The 11,557-nt window shown below is 37.5% G+C and overlaps 2 non-coding genes across 2 annotated transcripts; both read left to right on the top strand.

Moving 5' to 3' along the window:
* Positions 1-3,514: 3,514 nt before the first annotated feature.
* Positions 3,515-3,625, top strand: LOC118710471. Its single transcript, XR_004985419.1, has one exon. It is a non-coding gene; the product is annotated as a small nucleolar RNA SNORA44 (small nucleolar RNA).
* Positions 3,626-3,836: 211 nt separating this feature from the next.
* On the top strand, positions 3,837-3,955 carry LOC118710527. The gene has a single exon (XR_004985436.1). It is a non-coding gene; the product is annotated as a small nucleolar RNA SNORA61 (small nucleolar RNA).
* Positions 3,956-11,557: the final 7,602 nt, after the last annotated feature.

Genomic DNA, 11,557 nt, shown 5'->3' with positions numbered 1-11,557 from the left:
TCCTTTAATGGGAGAAAAGGTTACTATAATCCAATATCATGTAGGATGCTATGCAAATTCCTCCTCACAAAGATCCAGGAAAGAGATTTTTTGGTTGTTAATTCTCACCTAAGGATATTTTTCCATTGATTCCAGAGTGAAGAAGAGGGGTAGAGTCAGAGAATCCAGAAGCCTAGGATTAGCTAAAGAGAATAGACAATAATTTCTCTTTTAGCCATAGCATTCCTCCATTTATTGAAGAACCCCAACTGAATGGGTGAAGAAACTGTGTGTTATTCACTATTCTAAATTATGTATATGTATTAGTTCATTTGACCCTGACAACAAACCTATTAATCCCATTTTACAGATGAAGAAAGTGAGACCTAGAGAAGATAAATAAGGTACTAAAGTATTGTCAGTAAATATGGAACTAGATTAGGACACAGGCAGCCTGGCTGTAGATTTGAAGCCATAAGGTGAATCAAAAAAAAAAAAAAAGATTGCTGGATCAGGCAAAGGGGACTTTAACAGTGACTTTCAAGACTGAAGATCTATGAGGCAGAAGTTGGTTTGAGGTATGCTGAGAACAAAAGTCCGAGGTTTGAACATGAAGCTCCTATCAGTTTTGAAGTTAGATAACAAATGAGAAAGTAGCTAAAGGAATGGAGAAAGACCTGAGAATGAAGGAGGGCAGCATTCCTGAGATCCATGGGTAATCAAGGTAAGAGGTCTAGGTAAAACAGAAGAATGGCTAAATTTGCATTTTTATGTTAAAAATAGGGGGTGGGGGGGGTGGAAAGGGAATTAGTCCTAACAAACAAGACTTTGACTTTCCATGAACACCCATGGAACCATAATCACAGTGAGTGATTCTTTCTATAAACAGCCCAATCATTGAGAACTCTCCTTAAGGTGTTTATCAAAATAAATACAAATCCATAATAATTTATTTTCTGGAAATTGCCTATGTGTATTCTCCATTTTGTCTAAGGTCTGATCAACTTAACTATTTAAAGTAGTTAACCAAATGATAAAAGTTTTCATTACTTTGAAAGGTTACAGGATTGAAGCTTTAAAAAGATGTGTATTGCCCTGTTTGGCTCAGTGGATAGAGCATCAGCCTGTGGACTGAAGGGTCCCACGTTTTATTCCAGTCAAGGGCATATGCCCAGGTTTCCGGCTCGATCCCCAATAGCAGGTATATATCCAATATTAGGTCTAGTAATAATTAATGTCGTTTTCTAATACTTTTTAAAATCAAATTTATTTAAACAATACAACAAAATTTAATCAACAATATAGTTGCCGTTGTTTTCTACTACTTGTGCCCAATGCTCAGGAAGCATTTTAATCCCTCTGTTGTAAAATTCTTGTGATTTTGATGCAAAAAATTCGGTCAATGCATTTTTGAGGCATTCTTCATTATTAAATTTTTTTCCAAGAAGAAAGTTTTGCAAAGAACGAAACAAATGGTAATCGGAAGGGGCAATATCAGGAGAATATGCAGGTTGAGGGAGAACTTCCCATTCCAACTGGCGCAGTTTTTCAGCAGTGATTCTTGCAGTATGCAGTCATGCGTTATCGTGGTGAAGAATTGCGCCCTTCCGATTAATCAGCGCGGGTTCTTTTTCACTTAAAGCTTGGGCTAACCTTTCCAATTGGGCACTATACACTGCACTTGTAATGGTTTGGTTAGATGGTAAAAGTTCATAATGAAGAATTCCTTTAAAATTCCACCAAACACACAACATCACTTTTTTTGCATACAAGTCAGGTTTTGGCGTGGGCTGTGGAGCCTCATTTTTGTCCAACCATTGAGGCCGCCTTTACAAATTAACATACAGCACCCATTCTTCATCTCCGGTACCAATTTGCTCTAAAAATGGCAAACGGTTTTGACGAGAGAGGAGCGAACTGCAAATTGTGACTGATTATGGTTGTTGTCGGTCAACTCATGAGGAACCCATTTTCCAAACTTTTGGACTTTGCCAAGTGCACGCAATTGATTGGAAATTGTTTTTTGTGAACAATTTAAAGTTGTCGCAAGCTCTTGTTGGGTAATTTGAGGATTTTGCACCAAAAGAGCTTGAAGAGCTTCTTGATCAAAATTGGACACACGGCCTCGACCACTCTTGTCATCTAACAAAAAATTTCCCTCGCGAAATTTCTCAAACCAACACTGGCATTTTCTGGCACTAACTGCATCTTGACCAAGAGCACTACAGATGTTTTTTGCAGCCTCACTTGCTTTTCTTCCTAATTGGAACTTGTAAAGCATGCAGTGCCGAATATGCTCTTCATCCGCCATCTTCTTAGCCCTAGTTTTGCAACAAAAACCAAACCAAACACAAACTTTTTCAAGCAAAACTTGTTAATTGCACTTCACACGTTCTGTAGATACCACGTTTTTGAAGGTTATGTCAATACAAGACAACGCCAAGCAAGATTTTAAACGAATGTTGGAAAACGACATTAATTTTTACTAGACCCGATAGGAGGCAGAGGATCAATGATTCTTTCTTGTCATTGGTGTTTCTATCTCTCTCTCCCTTTCCCTTCCTCTCTGAAATCAATAAAAATATATACTTTAAAAAAACTCAAACAACGTACACATACAGAGTCCATTTCTGATTTGTTTTTTATATTTAAGAACTAAATGAAACTTAAAAACAAAATTTCACAAATACAGAAGCAAATCAACAGAGTTAAACACAAAGCTAAACTCTCCATGTCAAATATTTACAGTTTAAAAATAAAAAAATAAAATAAAATAAAAACTTTGCCTCTTAAGTCTGATACTTGGCATAAAGAAAAAAATTCCTTCCAATGAACATTAATATTTTGGCATTAGAAGAAATTTTAAAAAAGAATATTATCAAGCTGTAAATAAATAACAAAGTTTGAATGAACACTTCACCCATCTTTGTTCCATAATCAGAACTAATATTGTTACAAGTCAACTGTTTCAAATACTATCAACCATACTTTCTAGTTTGCCTTATTTGCTTCTCATCATCATTTAATGAAGGGTTATGTCTTTAAACTACAGTAAATCTACTATTATATATATATATATATATATATATATATATATATATATATATGTATGTATATGTATATATGCATATGCTAAGTGTAGGATGTGTATGTGTGTGTCTGTCTGTGTATGTTTTGAGGAGAAGTGGACAGAACTGGGAAATGAGAACTGAAGTAAATTTTTAAGGGACAAATATGGAATACAAGAGAATATTCTAACTTTTTTAAGTTTGGTTTTTTGTGGGTTTTTTTTTTTGAGATAATTCTTTGGACAATTATTTGACCAGAATATCAAGTACAAAACACGCATGGTGATGACTAAAAGGACAGACTTCCAGTTTCAAAATGGTAAACATTTGATGTAATCTTCTTCCATACTAAAGTCATAGAATTAAGGAAACTATTTAAAATTAATAAATAAAAATAGCCATAGTAAAAAAAAAAAAGAAAAAAAAAAAAGAACTTAAAGAACTATAAAAACAGTAATTAACCTTTGAAAAATACAGACAAGAGAGAGGTCATTCTCCAACAGCCTGCAAGAGCAACCTGGAGAGACTTTGACCACTCAGGTCAGCATAATACCTGCAGCTGCACTTTCCCTATATCTCAGGACCTGGGCTTGGGAGTGCATGCAGGATCTGGATCCATGCAGGTGGATGTACTGAATTAACGTTTTCGTTTAGAGCTCTCAAACTTTTTTTCTGTAGGCTGCCTCCATGTTTCCTGGCAGGGTTTGATAATGGCATAGCTGAGGATACCAGCTTTTTGCTGCCCCTATGTTTTAGAATAAGGTAAAGATAGATGTTGAAAACAACCTGACCCTTTGGTTCCCTTTCCCATTGGATCTGAACACCAATCTTGTGGTCGTAAAGGAGGAAAAGTAATAGTGAAGCTGGCCTCACGGTGCATATAGTCTGTGGACTAGTTTACAACAAGGTTGAAAAAGAAAGAAAAGGAGAGAGAGGTCACAGTCCAGGATTTTCTTGGGAAAGTTTTAACCTAGCCGATGAGAGCGGCAACACAAGTGCTCCATGTCTGTAAGATAATGAAACCCAGAAGAAACCCAGAACACAACTGGTGGGATGGTTAATCGGAGTATCACAAAGGAAGGGCAAAAAAGAAAAGAGAGAGAGAGAGAGAGAGAGAGAGAGAGAGAGAGAGAGAGAGAGAGAGAGAGAGAGAGAATGAGAGAGAATGAGAGAGAGAGAGAGGTCAATCCTGGCATTTCTCTCTCCTTCCCCTCCTATAAGACAAAATGCAGAACCTATCTCCAGTCAGGAAAAGTGGAGATGGGCACTTAGACCCATCTCCTAGTGTCCTTGACAGCTGGGGAGACTAAGAGGAATGGAGAGCACTCATAAAACAAAAGACCAGTCATCAACTTGTCTCACCAGGCATAACATCTTTCAGTACATTTAGAGAGAATGTGGTAGAAGAACTATTTCAGGAGGTAATTGCCTAGAATTTTCCAGAACTACGTAAGAACATAAAACCTCACAAAGGATCAGTGAATGTCATGAAAAATTAAAAACACAAAAGCATGATGGTGAAATCTTAGAATATGAAGTTAAAAAGGAAAACACTGATGCTACTAGACAAAAATGACAGATATCATACAGGATAATAATAATAGACTTTTCATCAGCATACTGTTTGCAATGAAACACCTGAGCCAAATATTGAGTGAGGGGAAAAAATTTAACCTGAAATTCTATACCTAGTCAAATTATTAAGTCAACAAAGTCATTTTTAGAGAAAACAATACTGAGAATTTAAGTATTCTTTTCTAGCTCTATATGCATTTAGTTTAATATTATTTAAGTAAGTTATAGTCTAGTGGCCTGGTGTATAGATTTATGCACATTGAAAGGAAATTAATGAGAAGAAATATTTTAATATTCCTATTCTCCCTTTCTCTATAATAGAAGTGTAAACCAAATTAACAATTGGCAATGACAGATAGAACCACACATGTGTGATTGGTGCCAGCTAGAGCTTTATATGTATTGAACATATGTGAGTCAACTTAGCCTTTTATAGATATAGAATAAACTTGCTTAATTTGAACTGCTTTCTGATTTAGCTAACCTTTTTTCCAGCCCAGTGAAACACCACAACTTCTGTTTCACATAATTGTCAGCAATATAGCAGTAAATATCAACACAAAGCAGATTATTATTATAGATCATGAGGCAGAATAAAGGGTAAAATATTTAACTGTAACAGAGTTTGATTATATTCTACACAGTGAGAAAAGCTGAAGTCATTTTCTTTTTTTTTTCTCTTACATTTTATTTTTATTTTTAATAAATCTTTATTTTTATTTTTAATAAATCTTTATTGTTCGGATTATGACAATTGTTTCTCCTTTTTTCCCCCCCGGTCTCCACCCCACCTTCTGCCTTTAACCACCACCACCACCACCACCACCACCTCCACCACCCCCATGCTGTCCTCACCCATAGGTGTATAATTTTTGTCCAGTCTCTTCCCATACGCCCCACTCAGATATCCCTTTCCCCCTGAGAATTATCAATCCACTCCCATTTTATGCCCTTGATTCTATTATGTTCATTATATTCACCAGTTTATTCTGTTTCTCAGATTTTTAATTCACTTGATTTTTTGATTCACTTGTTGATAGATATATATTTATTGTTTATAATTTTTATCTTTACTTTTTTCTTCTAATGGTTGCTGTGCAGGGGCTTGGAAGTGTAGTTGGGCTATGGGTTTTAATAGTAACTAATTGTACTAGTGGCTGTTAATAAATTATTATAAACTAGGTTGTCAGAGTCCCACAGAAATGTTTGATTTGGCCATGACAATGTAATTTTAAAAAATCATGTATCACTGTTGAAAACTACGGTTTCACTTAAAAATATGTTTCAGCCCTAGCTAGTTTGGATAAGTGGATAGAGCACTGGCCTGGGGTCTGAAGAGTCCCAGGTTCGATTTTGGTCAAGGGTACATGCCTAGGTTGCAGGCTCGAACTCCAATAGGGGGTGTGCAAGAGGCAGCAATGATTCTCTCTCATCATCATTGATATTTCTATCTCTCTCTCCCTCTCCCTTCCTCTCTGAAGCATATATATTTAAATATGCTTCAAACTCTTGCAAAACCAAATCGGGTGAAACTAAGTCTTGTTCCCACAGGTCAATAATCAGTTGGCTCTAAATAACAGCTTCTTTAAAATGAGTGATGTGCTAGCCAGTTCACCACCAATCTCACATTGCCTATAATTTCTTGACATTAAAGCCAAATGTCATGGCTACTTTTCTTACATCATAGAGTTTTCACACATTTCCAGGCAAACCTCTGCTGACATTTTTAATTTGCAACTATATATATAATCATATATATGTGTGTGTGTGTATATATATATATATATATATATATATATATATATATTCAATAAAACAACCTGAATCATATATATATATGATTCAGGTTGTTTTATTAAACAGGGTAATTTTTTCTCAGGTTCTTGTCCAGATGGATTCAAAGAATGAAGCCACAGACAAAAGGTGGTAGGTGAGAAGTACAGAGACTTTGTTGCAAGCAAATACTACCTCCAAAACCTTAATTCTAAATTCTAAGCTTAAAACTCTGTCCCTCTTGGCGCAGAGGGGCCACCTAAGAAAGGTATCCTCTAAGTTCCTAACCCTAAGACTCTGTCCCTCCTGGATGGACAGAGGGGCCCCTGAGAAGGGGACTGCTGCTTTCTTTGTCTGGAATTAGATAGGCTGGAGACCCTCCTTTTATCCGTGGGACCTCAGCCCTGTAATCAGCTCCCAGGACCCCCACGTCTGCACTTCTCCTGGTTGGGTCATCTTATCTGTTTGGGTTGGAGTCACTTCTGTTTTATCTGTGGTTTTCTCCCAGTTGTGCTGGCAGAGAAAGCCTTATCTTATAGCTCTCCCATCTGCTCATGTCAGGGCTACTTTTGGTCTAACTTATGGCCACTTGAATTGCTCAGGCCCTGAGATACTACAGTTTTTGGTTTATGGCTGCTGTAATTGCTCAAGCCAGAAATGTTTCCATCTGCCTGCGGCATTTCTCCATCCTCTGTACAAGTAAGATAAGCACCCTGGCGTCTTCAAGTCTCCTTCTATGTATTCCTCCCCCATGGACCCTCCTCATTCCTAAAACTCCTTAAACCTGCCTATTTTATCCCTAAAATTCAACAAGGTCACGTTGATGGAATCTTTTGAACTTGGCCCCTTGGTCTATCATGACAACATTGAAACATGTTAACAACGTGCACCTTAATAGCTGTGTTCAGGTAATTTCTCTAGGAGTTTGCCTACTAATCTTGCCACTCACTGAAGCGGTTGTGAAACTGTTCATGTGTGTAGCTATTTTTTTAAAAAGCCTCAAGAGGGTAATTATAATAAAAGGGTGGGTGGACGCATATAATTTGGAATTTTAACTCAGAGATCCTTATCTAGAAATTCCTTGACAAGGAAACTATCAGAGAGACAAATGTTTGTACATGTGCAAGAGAAAGGCTAATGCCTGGAGAGGAGGGTGTAGTCAACTCAGAAAGGAGCAGGATGGTGCTTTGGTTGCAAAGCCCTGGGGCAAATGCTGAAAATGGAAAACCTTTGTTTTTAACCCACAGAGTTCTGTGCAGACTCATTCATAGTAAAACATGAACATTTGAAAGTTACCGAGAATGAAATGAAGAGATTAACAGTTCTCTCCTTTTCCAAAAATGAAGACCCTTTTTTATACAGAGAAGAGGCAGCCACTTTTTCAGTGGATTGGCAAATCCTTTCATTCTTATTTGGAAAAAATCTCTTAGAAGTTATTTGATCTTTTTTACACATTTTTTTTTTTCCGCTAAAAGGGTCAACTGAAAGTATGATGTGTGATTTAGACATCTTGTTGCCTGTCATCGGAGCTAGTATCACTGACTCATTTCTAAGAAGCCACCACAAAATCTTTAGCTATTGCTAAATTGAGCAAGTTTTAAAACTGATAATATGAAAAGAAAATTTCTTAAGTGTGAGCCAATCCTCTTCTTTGCTCTGAATAAAAACTTAAACTGCATAACTATTATACATTGCAATATAAAAAAGGGAGCGGGTGAAACTGGCTTTATAGGCCAAGTTGTAGGCAATGAGCCAAATACAATATAGTTTCTTCTGGCTAGATCTAACTTTTAATATAAGACTCCTATGGGCATAAATACTCATTTGGTATACTGTCAGTCTTTGAATGATGAGTTCATGCTAAAGGATTCATTCAAAGCTGTTCATCCAGGCAGCATTCTTTAAAACCTTACACAATTTGTAAAATGTTTTAAATATGATTATTGACTTAAAAATAAAGTTGGTTATTTTACCAGCAAAAAAAAATGGCTTTATTCAGGAATAATAGAATTGCAGTTTGGCATATAAAATCTATGGGAAAAGCATAAGCAAGTCCAGAAAATAAAGAGAGAAAATTATTTTATAAGGAGAAGAGTTGTTATAAAGAATCCACTGGAGAAAACTGGAAATTCAAGTGTAATGGCTTTTCATTGGCTAGGCCTATTGCAGATGGAAGGCAGTCTTTGCCGTTTGGGGCAACCACTGATTAGTGGTAGGACATGAGAGCTCCCCCTGCAGGTCCTCCTATCTTAGAGGTTTCTTTTGGTAGAGAATATTTGTACTGGAACCCAGATTCCGGGTCTACCAAAGTTGAAGAATGAATCCACAGACAAAAGGTGGTATAGCAAAGGTGGAAATTTATTAAAGAAAAAGTACAAACTCCCTAATTGGGAGGAGGAAGAGTCCGGGTGAGTTCCTTTTTCATACGGCTTATAAAGGCTGCAGATCTTGATGCCCTGATATCCCCCCTGATTAATCACTATTCCCTTAAACTGGTTACTAAGGTAACTCCTGGACTCAAAGGTCCAACCCCCCTCCTTCCTTATTGTTTTCCTATTCCCTTTGGGCTTTCTTCTTCTCCTTCAGGATGAAGGGCTTCCTTCTCTTTATTTTGTAAATATAGACCTTTTGCTGTTCCCAGCTCCTTCATTCTATGGAAATGTAACTTTTGCTATATTGACAGTAAGCTTCAAACTTCATATGTCAAATTTGCTAAAGGTGTTAACATCATAGATATTTTTACGCTTAAAAATGTCAAATTTTGTGCCAAAAAACAAAAAGCATTTGCTGAAGCTTTTAGTTCATTATTTTATTTTGAAGAAAAGTTATCGTATACTTCAGGAAGCTTATGGTGAACATGCTCCATCTCAAGACACTTGTGAATGCTGGTTTAAATGCTTTAAAAGTGATTATTTTGATGTGAAAGATAAAGAACGTCCAGGTCAACTGAAAAAAATTGAAGACAAACAATTACAAGCACTGTTGAATGAAGATGCATGTCAAACTCAAAAACAACTTGCAGAAAGATTAAACATTGCTCAGTAAACAATTTCCAAACATTTACAAGCAATGGAAAAGATTTTAAAGGAAGGAAAATGGGTGCCATATCAACTGAACAAAAGTCAAATGGAAAACCGAAAAGTCATCAGTAAAATGTTGCTTCAAAGGCACGAAAGAAAAATTTTTTGCATCAAATTGTGACTGGCGATGAAAAGTGGATTTATTTTGAGAATCCCAAACTCACAAAATCATGGGTTGATCCAGGTCAGCCATCAACATTTACTACAAGGCCAAACTGCTTTGGAAAAAAGACAGTGCTCTGTGTTTGGTAGGATCAGGAAGGTGTGGTGTATTATGAGCTTCTAAAACCAGGTAAAACTGACCACAAATAATCAATTTGAACCACGCTTTGATCATAAAATAACCAGAATGGGCTAGAAGACACGGCAAAATAATTTTGCTTTATGATAACACACTTCAAAACCAGTTAAAGACACATTAAAAGATCTTGCCTGGGAATTATTAGCCCACCCGCTGTATCCACCAGACCTTGCTCCTTTGGATTGCCACTTGTTCTGATCAATGGCACACATACTTTCTGAGCAGCATTTAAAAACATACAAAGAAGTGGAAAATTGGGTCTCTGAATAGTTTACCTCAAAACAAGAACATTTCTATTGGGATAGTCTCCACAAATTACCTGAAAGATGGGGGAAATGTGTAGCTAGCAATGGACATTACTTTGAATAAAGCACTCTTGATGTTTCTTTTGAAATTGTCATGTTTTCTTTGATTACAAAATCCGCATTATTAACCGGTACACCTGGTACTTTCTTTGCTGTAAACTCCTGTTCAAGTTTTATGGGACTTTGATACACAGGCAAAAAAATCCCTTTACTTTGGCAACGGAAGTAATAGTCCTCCTTAAGAACTGAATGTTCACTCCTTGAAGGGTTGCAATTTACTCATCTTTATGGCTTGCAACTGAGAGGGCAGGGCGGAGTTATCCTCCATTCTGTAATTGAACCCTAGCCCTCACCCAACCAATCAGGGTTAGCCGAGGCAGTGACATCACCACTGACCAGAGTAAAACCCCTGGACTGGGCGAAATTCGCTCTCTCTTCCGCCATGCTGCCGGCATGAGTGGGACAGAGCCCATGCTAGCACGGAAAAGGCTCCTTTGTTTATTGCATCGGACTCGGCTCCCTGGTGGTCCTTGGGGATCACGAAGTCTGGGCGTAACACAACTAGGGCAGCAGTGCCAGCAGCAGTTCATCTCGGACAAACCCCCTGAGCCTGTCCCCAAGATCCCCTTTTCTCTGACTTTTCAGTGAGCCAAAGCAACCAGCCGAGGCTCATTTCCCCAGCCCTTCCTTGTTTCACTGCCCCCAGCTTTAATAAGCATCCTTTTAAATTCACCTGGACTCCTGTTGTGAAACTGTTTTCTGAACAAAGTCAAGAACCCAAACACTACCAGCTGGCCCTAGACAGACTCCTGTCAGGACAAGGCCCCCTTTCCGGTAACACAGTTACCCAATTCCGATGTTGATTTGCTATAAGGTTATTGGCAACATACTCTCTAAATCCTCTTCCTGTCAATGGAAAAAATAAAATAGAATGGCATTTAAAATAAAGAAAGAAATTTTCTCCTCGCAATAATTTAAAATAATTCATCATTTTCTTAAGAACCATAAGATTGTTATGATCATAAAATGTTTACAATGTTAAGAATAAATGCTTTCAAGAAAAGACCTGTAGCCCTGAGTGGTGTGGCTCAGTTAGTTGGGCATTGTCCCATGCACCTAAAGGTGACGGTTTAATTCCTGGTCTGGGCACATGCTCAGGGTTACAGGCTCAATCCCTCATATGGGACATGCAGAAGGCAGTCAATCAATGTTGCAATGTTTTTCTCTCACTAAGAATCAATAAAAATATGTTTTAAAAAAGAGAAAAGGCCCATGAGTACTCTGGTTTATCATTCACCAAGGGTACTCTTTTAATTTCCAAATTAAATAACCTGACCCAATATCAAATTACAATCATGAATTATTTTACACTATAGGCCCGGTGCACAAATTCGTGTACCAGTGGGGTCCCTCAGCCTGGCCTGCACCCTCTACAATATGGGACCCCTTGGGGGATGTCAGACTGCTGCCATAGAC

Source organism: Pipistrellus kuhlii, unplaced genomic scaffold, assembly GCF_014108245.1.
Source record: "Pipistrellus kuhlii isolate mPipKuh1 unplaced genomic scaffold, mPipKuh1.p scaffold_m20_p_1, whole genome shotgun sequence".
Taxonomy (NCBI): Eukaryota; Metazoa; Chordata; class Mammalia; order Chiroptera; family Vespertilionidae; genus Pipistrellus; species Pipistrellus kuhlii.
Note: the sequence above shows the minus strand (reverse complement) of the source record. Positions and strands in the feature narration are given on the sequence as shown.